Genomic DNA, 9,099 nt, shown 5'->3' on the forward strand with positions numbered 1-9,099 from the left:
AGGGCCACTAACCACTACGCCATTCGACCGTCGAAAGATACAATAGATGTACCCACCTACTGGGTATGCGTGGTTTGACATTAGCAATCGTTTTAATCATATTATTATGTATAAAAGGTAAGTAAATAATGACAAGTAGGTACTTATTTGGTCTTATCCCGAAAAGTAAGATCGTAAGGCCACCCTATCGCCTTAAACAGACCTCAAGCTTTATTTTAGATCAATTGTCGAATTAAGCCGGTTTTTTTATCACTCCTGAACACTCTACACGCGGGTGAAATCTAGGTTTTAGCCTCGAAAATTGGAGAAGGGTTAGATTTAGACTCAAAGAAAATACGTTTCTACAGACAGACGTTATGAAAAGAGTGCGACAAAAAGGGTTAAACGGTTTTAGGGAAAACTTCATCATTAATATTAAATTTATTGTGATAATTATAATTGAGTAGGTACTTACTACTTATTGTAGAGTTTGACCACCGAACATTGTAAGTTTAATACCTACATTAAAGACCTAAGTATGGCATAGGCTTGTGTACCTAGCTAGGTAAGACTAAGAAGGTACCTACGTATTTTTTGTATATTTTTATAAAATAAGTAAAGTACCTAAGTGCCTTCTAATTAACACTATTACCTAAGATCTAAGTAAGTACTTATATACGTAAGAACCTCCGCTCCAACGGTAAAGGAGTCATTGGGAGGAAACCTGAACATCTAGATTTCTAGATGTGTGGTTGTGTACCCTAAGTGCATTGTACTCATTCCAAAACGGCGATAATTACTGCTCGATCTATCATGTGAGTACAAATGTACAGCGAAAAGCAATAATTGCGTGATTTCGTTTTAATTTGAATTTTATCTGTAAGTAAGTACTTACCTACCTAGTTATTTTCCTTTGCTACTCTAATAGGTATGCACTATTTCACTTAAGTACCTGCTTACCAATAGTTTGTTTAGTAAGAAAATTACTTATTTGATTTTACCACCTGACACACAGGTTAGGAACCAGGGTTACAATAAATTGTACACTTTGTGTTGCAATAAAGAAATGTTTATGTTTTATGTTTTATTACCTACTTACTTGTAATTAATAAAGTTAAATACTCCACTTAGTACCTAGGTAGGTATTTTTACTAGACATTGCGCCAAAATTATGGTCACCTTAACGGCGCGGCGCCGATAAGAAAAGCTAAGAAAAGCTGCGACACCAGCATAGGTACCTCGATATTAATGTAAAAGAAAAAAAAACACTAAACACGCACTCACGCCTTGTACTAATGTACTCCCTTGCGGGGTAGGCAGAGGTGCATTGCTGCACCCACTTTTCGGCAGAGTGTTATGTTAGTCCCAATTTAATAGGGGGCGGGCCTATTGCCATTTTACGGGCACATCCAAGACCCGAGAACAAATATCTGTGTTTAAACAAATATCTGCCCCAGCCGGGAATCGAACCCGGGACCATCGGCTCAGTAGTCAGGGTCACCAACCACTACGCCATTCGGTCGTCTAATGTAAAAGAGTAGTTAATTAACTAACATTACATACTTAGGTAAGAATTCCCGGTTTAATCTTATTAGATTTGTAGCAAGAACGTATTTTATTTACCTAACAACCCCATAGCCTTGTTTACACAAATTAGCTCTACACCCACCTACCTGAGCGTAAAAAAACATTTAAAATCACCAACCTGTTTACTCCAGAGAAGCCACCGCCAATCAGCGATCCCAGAATCCGAACACAAACCGATATCTGGTTAATTTGAACCACCACAGCACACCATAACGTAAATCCACAGACACACAAGCCGTCACAATAAAAAACACAATTGTAAACACACAATAAAACTCAAAAATAAACACCCGAAACACAGATGGTTACTCTCACTGCGTTCTCGATTCCCGAATTCGGAATACGTCGAATGGATTTTACGATCGCGCGTGAATATCGGCGCAGAGCGCGTGAGTAAGCGCGTCCGCTCGTCACGACAGCCCGCGGCAAACTAAATGAAAACGCAAAGATTCCCGACTCAGCCCCCCCCCCGCACCCCGCGCTTCTGTTCGGGATGAAGGTTCTCGCGATATCTCAATGGAGGTATGTATGAATGATAGGGATTCGCGAGTCATAGGTAAGTTTTTCCCGTTGGATATTATGTAGTTTTTTTTTTTTCTAACGACCCCGATGCGGCGTGTAAGGTTGTCTTATTTTAACCCCCGACAAAAAAGGGGGGTTGTTATAAGTTTAACGTGTCTGTGTGTCTGGTTAAGTTGTCTGTGGTAGCGTAGCTCCCAAACGGCTGAACCGATTTTCGATTTGTATTTTTTGAGTCGTAGGTTTTTTACCATATTTTATCAAAATTGGCTTAGTCGTTAGACTTTACGTGTTGAATGTCTGGAGTTTTTAACGTTGGTTACGTTTTACCGTTATTTATATTAGGTATACCAATAGGTACTTATATATTTTTTTCTAACGACACGGGTAAGGTGGTTAGTTCTGTAGTTGACACGATAGCAGGTGGTGTGAAGGAGGAGTTGATCGTAGCGGTAGGTTTATATTCCCTATCTAAGAATTTTGGTAGGTAACCAAAATACCTTCATTAACAATAGCTATTTTAATTATATTATACCTTCAGTAACATAGGTATTTTAAAAGATTTTATATGAAGCATCAGTCAAAATGCATCTCATCTCAGGGAGCAAATGCATACACCTAGCTAGATCAAATAGAATACAATAAGTAGATTAGATAAGAAATCAGCAATATAATTTCTGGTTGTTATCTTAACCATGACTTATTTCTAAAGGTAAGTGCCAATTTCTCCATATTCGGTTAGAGCAACCAGGTATTTTAATGGTTAACTTTTGACACATCTGTGAAGAATTTTATATGGAGATGACGTATAATTGATGAACGGCCCCTGGTCGGTTAGATAACTGACAATGGAGAAATTGGCAGTAAGTGTAATAATAAAAAAAAAAAACATGATGAGATGTAACATTTTTTTATTCGGTTTATCGCATTAAGTTTGTTCGCAAGTAAATTGTATTAAGCATATTATTAATATTATAATATTCAAAAGGATTTAAAGAAAAGTTAATCTAAAACCTATTTACAAAGAACACACAAAACGGATACTAACTGCTATTGGTCCAATAAAATAAAAAACTATCAATCTACATAAAAACGTTGAATGGTAATCAACGTTGGAATCAAATTGATCTGACTGGCAGTCTGATGTTAGGTGGAACTCTTGAAACCTTATACAATACAAAACAATTATCAGTTAGCACAGATAAATATGCCTGCTTTCATACACTTATCTTTTTTGCACCTTTCTACCTTTTTACTTGTACCTCCTGTGGGTTGGCTGGTAGAAAATGCTTTTAGCATTAAGTCCACCTTTCGTACAGTTATATGTCATATTTGTGCAATAAAGGTATACCTAAATAAATGTGATTCAATCAACAGTCCAACACAATATTTGTCAGATCCATAGAAACTATGTCTGTTTTGACAGATCTATAAGCAAATTATGCTTAGCAATTAGCCGATTACTATTTAATATTGGTAATAATATTCGGTAATGGTGACCCAGCTGTACCTACCTAACATACATACCTACAAGACAAGTGACACATTTTTATAACCAACAAAAAAAACGATGACTGAAATGTACGTCTGAACATTTTTTAATGCTACTTTTTAACAGTTACGTAAATATACCATGAAAAGCATTAGGGGAGAGATTGACACAAGGATAAAAAACCTTCGATTAACAATATATAAACAGAAGATGGTGTGAACACTAACCATACAAAAACAGAGCAAAAGACTGTCCGCATTTTGTTAACTGTCAAGTTTAGTGCCAATTTCTCCATTCTCGGTTAGAGCATAACCAGGGAGTAGTGGTTAACTTTTGACACATCTGTCATGAATTTTATATATGGAGATGACGTTTAATTTATAAATCAATCCCTGTCGGTTAGATAACCGAGAATGGAGAAAATGGCACTTAACCTAACAAATCTAACAATTCAATTTTTGACACGAATTAATGACATTCAACACCAACCACCTACCTACCAATCTACCAATTAACAAAGTCCCAATTCTTCTAACCTAACTTAATAAAACTTTTTACTTTGACGAAGCATGTTACGCTGACGATGACGATGTTCTTTATAATATAATGTTTTTTATTTTCTACTTGTAATTTTAAATAACTGAAAATTATTCAAATACGAATTAAATTAATTATTGAACTTAATAAAGATAAGAATAAGAGCTCAGTGGTAGAAGTGGGGTGTTATTTGTCGAGATGTTTCTTTTGCACTGACACTCCATCTAGTTCGTATATTGTTAATCTAAGGATACAAGGATAAAAACATACCGCTCTCCGACAGTGACACGCGACAATCAGCTGTCAATTTCTTCATCTAGCCACTTTTGGTCCCATAGGTACCTATAGGTACCTATGCTTTTCAGTATGAAAAGGAGGGGAAATCATGTGAAGTTATACAGGGTGTTGAAAAAAGGGTATACTACGCCGAAAGGGGGTGACTCAGGGGGCGATTATGAACAACATTTGTTCTACGAGTTTTGGAAATTCAAGAAAATAAAAATTCTTTTTCCATAGAAACTTTGTTGGTCGCGTGACTTTTTACTATGGAGAACGAAAATTATTTTTCGCAAATTTCCCGAATTTAGTTCCATATATATTATATATTTAAACTTTCTATCAACGCGTTTCTGTTTTTTAGGGTAAGTGCCTATTCCCTTTTTGTAAGAGCATGTATATGAAATTATACTTATTGTTTCAAATATGTATACAATACAATACAATACAATACAATATAACTTTATTGAACAAAACACACAACATACATTAAATTACAAAAGGAGTAAGCACAATAGGCGGCCTTATCGCTAAAAGCATAAGTATAAGTACCTACATAAAAATAATAAATAACAGAGTTGGAGGCTAAAAATATTCAAGTTTTTTTTTTTTTAGTTAGCCTGTTTGGTTTCCCACTGCTGGGCAAAGGCCTCCCCTTTTTCCTTCCACACCCTTCGATCCTGTGCACTCTCAGCCCAGTTATTATCAAACTTATCCAGGTCGTCCCGCCATCTCCGTCTGGCCTGCCTCTCCGCCGGCGCCCGTCGCCCGGAACCCATTCGGTGGACGCCACAACGTCGGACTTCCATTCAACATTAATGTTTATTTATTTATTTATTTATTTATATATAAGGTTACACCAACAGGATATCATACATAAAGGTTTTAATATTATTTTATACAAGAATTGTTCACGTACGTACCCCAATTATAGGTGAACACAACATTTTTATATTTAGAACAGCTTACTTAAACTAACATGCAACTATGAGTAGATAATATAATAAAAACTTAAACCTAATTAACCTAAATGTAGGGCGTCTAGTACTTTATTCCTATATGAGCCGAGAGAGTCATGATAAATGTTTAAAAATAAACGTTAATGTTGAATTCAAAAGTGATCCTCCGGTACACTTAAGAACACAAGCGGTCGGCTATCCGCGTGATAAAGTTGCAATAGTACATTCGCATGCAAAACGCTTCACACGCGCTACAGCGATACCGTAATGCAAGTAGATTGTAATCGAAGGTACTTACGATATTGTACTGACGTAGACATCTAATCCTATTTTTATCTTTATAACTCTCTTCTATCCAGGTTGTCTGCTGGTAGAGATTGCTATAAGCAATAAGGCCGCCTTTTTGCACTGTTTTTATTTTTAAGTTTTATGTTGTTCTATTTTGGTGCAAATAAAGAGTATTGTATTGTACAGATCAGATACAGATCTACAGGCTGAAGTTTTATCAGTGACTCTACCGTGTCCAGGTCAATGGACCCATAATGAGCAACTCTTGTTATGGGGCCAAATGAAAATCGCGAAATAAAAACCTTTATACAGAGTGTTGCAACAGTGGTCCGGAAGGGGTTTTTTTAAAAGATTACAGTTAAAGTTGCAAAAGTGATAATAAAAACTGAAAGGGGGTTACTCAGAAAATAATTCTGAACAAGTTTTATTCTACATTTTGAAAATTATCAAAATACAAAATATAACGGACTCTGCAATTTTCGCGAATTTCCAAAAATGAAGTGGTTCAGCATGACGAAATAAGTCATCCATTTTGGTTTACTATACCAATTTTACAACATAGACATAGACACATCGTTTATTTACTAAAAAGACACATGTCATCCTAACTTAATATTATAAATGCGAAAGTAACTCTGTCTGTCTGTCTGTCTGTCTGTCTGTCTGTCTGTTACTCTTTCACGCCAAAACTACTGAACGGATTTGAATGAAATTTGGTATACATACGGTCTAGACCCTGGGAAAGAACATAGGCTACTTTTTATCCCGGAATTCCCACGGCAAAACTTTTTAAGGCGTAGCGAAGCGCGCGGGAACAGCTAGTCACAAATAAAATACAACATCAATAGGTACTAAGTGATTTGAAGAATAACAATAATTATGGCAAGTGTTTTTAATAACAACACTTACTGCATACAAAAACTGTCAGGGTCACTAGTATAGAGAACGAAAAAAGTTTAGGTTTTCTTCTGTCATCTGCATGTATAATGTAGTATTACCTTCAAAAGTTTCATGACAGTTTTCGCTAGAGTACGAGGCGTAGGAAGTGGCGCCACTTTGCATGCGAGGAAACGTAAACTTTTATAGTTTTCGACAAACTATCAAACAAAGTCTGTACTAGACGTGCAGAACACAACGCATCTCCCGACAAATAGCTCTTTGCGCGATGCACCGTCGTACTTTAATTGCTTCTGAATTAACCCCACTTTGATAGGGAACTGTCGGCAAGTATTTCGGATTGCTACCGGTATAATTTCCTGCATTTCCGTTCGCGGCTACAGAGGGCCTAGTGCGAGTTTTTATTCTATTCTATTATCTGTGGGGGTGGAAGTACCTGCACATGGCTCTCTCGAGTGGAACCTTAGTGCATATCCCCAAGGTCTAAACTGCCTTCCTTAGATTGGACCATTTCCCACCACGGTGGTCAACTGCGGGTTGGTGGGTTGACATATCTAGATGTGCTAGAAGTTAAAAGAACTCATTTGTACATGTCAGCGCCGGGATTCGAACCCGCATCTTTGGCGTGAGAAGCGGGCGCTTACCCGACTGAGCTACCATCGCTCTTGAGTTTTTATTAACCATGCGAGTTTTTGACACAACGAGCTGTGAAAATTAACAAGTGAACCGCTAGGCGGCGACTGTCCCGCATGCCGCACCATACAAATTCGTCTTTAAAAACAGGGCAAAAACTCGCACTACGCATGCTGGAGGCTTACTCTGGCCTGTAATTCTTTCATTTATATATTTGTTGCAAACATTAATAAATAATTGTATAAAGGGTGGACTTAATGCTAAAAGCATTTTCTACCAGTCAACCCACAGGAAGAACAGGAGAAACTTTGTTATAAGGATATTCTATGCATTGTTAACAAAGCTCGACATTCTGATCAACTTTTATTCCACTATCCATAATAGGACTAGGAGTGACCAAAACAGTTTTTGTGAAAAAAACATTTTGTTTATTGTTCAGAATGACCTATTTGACACCCCCCTTTTTACCATATCCTTTTTTAACACGATCAAATAGACATAAGCATACACATATTACATCAAACGTATAACACCGTTTTTCGGTCTAGCATCAAAACAATGTAAAACATTCCAGCTCCAATAAAGCAGAACGTTCAAAGAAACACAATCCTGTAAGTTGCAAGATTTATGTTTGAATTGAAGACGCTTTCTCAGAATTTAGCTCTCAATATTCGAACGCGTTTCGGTTATTTATTTAAAAGTGTAGAATTCTAAATTTAAAATAAGCGTCGTTATTTTTCTGAAGCCGCCGTCCAGCAAGTCTAGTACAGGTTAAATAGTTTGGCGAAAACTATAAAAGTTTACGTTTTCTCTAATGGAAACTTTTGACAAATAATGTATGTAGATGACAGAAGAAAACGTAAACTTTTTTCGTTTTCATAAATAGCAAAACCCGTACAAGAGAGTTAGGGGTGTCATTTCGTCATCGTCTTCGATTTTGATGTACATGCTGTTGTAAAAGTGGTATACTACGTTACTTAATAAATAAATTAAATAAGATTTATACCATCCTATCCTGGATATATAGGTATTTTATATTAATACTACGTCAGATTTCTATTAATACTACTAATGTAAACACAACCTTAGCAAACATTTCTTTATTACAATCTGTTTATGTTACTTATTTTAGGACTACCCTTCATATAAATTTGTACTTATCTATAATTACGCCTGCTGTTAATATAGATAGATTTAGTACTTAGAAAATATGTTGTTTCTCATGTAAGTGAATTTGTAATTCTTTTTGAGAAATAAATGTCTTAAACCGTAAACCGTACTAAGCCACCCCCTCTCGGCTTAGTATACCTACCGCTTTTGCAACACCTGTATATTTCACCATATATTTTTATTAGCAATGAGTCACTATAAGGATATAGGTAAGTACCTACACCGGCGAGCAAATAAAAATACCCATAACGTGTTTTTTTTAAAATTACTGAACGGACTGTGTTGTATGACTGTGTATTTTTTTTAAGTAAAAGGGTACACATATTGTAATAAATATTTAAAATAACTGTAACTGTTTCTTTGCTCGTGAGTATATTTGTTTCTTCTTACAATTAAGTAGGTAGAATCTTCTGAAGATTTCATCTTAGTCGTTTCCATTGTGAGTTTTAGGTGTTATTTTGACAATGAAAATATATTTCTAAGGGCCCCTTGCACCAACAAATTAAATTCAGATTTAGGGCCACTTGTACAAAGATGTTTAATCTAGATTTAGTGTCAAATGTCGATTTAAGAAACGTCGGTCCATATAAAATTTGACACTAAATCGAGATTTAACACTAAATCTAGATTTAATATGTTTGTGCAAGTGGCGGTAAATGGCTGAGTTTTGCAGGCATTATTGGCTTAAATCAGCTTCATATTTCAGATACAACCTATTCAAAGGAAAATAATATCTAATGACTAAAACCCTGCCTATAATAA

General features: G+C 36.0%; 1 protein-coding gene across 1 annotated transcript in view; it reads right to left on the bottom strand.

Moving 5' to 3' along the window:
• Positions 1-1,986, bottom strand: part of LOC105396595 (hemicentin-2) — a 302,939-nt gene extending 300,953 nt beyond the window's left edge. Inside the window, exon 1 of the mRNA XM_048632320.1 lies at positions 1,685-1,986. The gene's annotated coding sequence lies outside the window, so the exon portion shown is untranslated. The remainder of the gene's footprint in view (positions 1-1,684) is intronic.
• Positions 1,987-9,099: the final 7,113 nt, after the last annotated feature.

Source organism: Plutella xylostella, chromosome 31 (genome assembly GCF_932276165.1).
Source record: "Plutella xylostella chromosome 31, ilPluXylo3.1, whole genome shotgun sequence".
Lineage (NCBI taxonomy): Eukaryota > Metazoa > Arthropoda > Insecta > Lepidoptera > Plutellidae > Plutella > Plutella xylostella.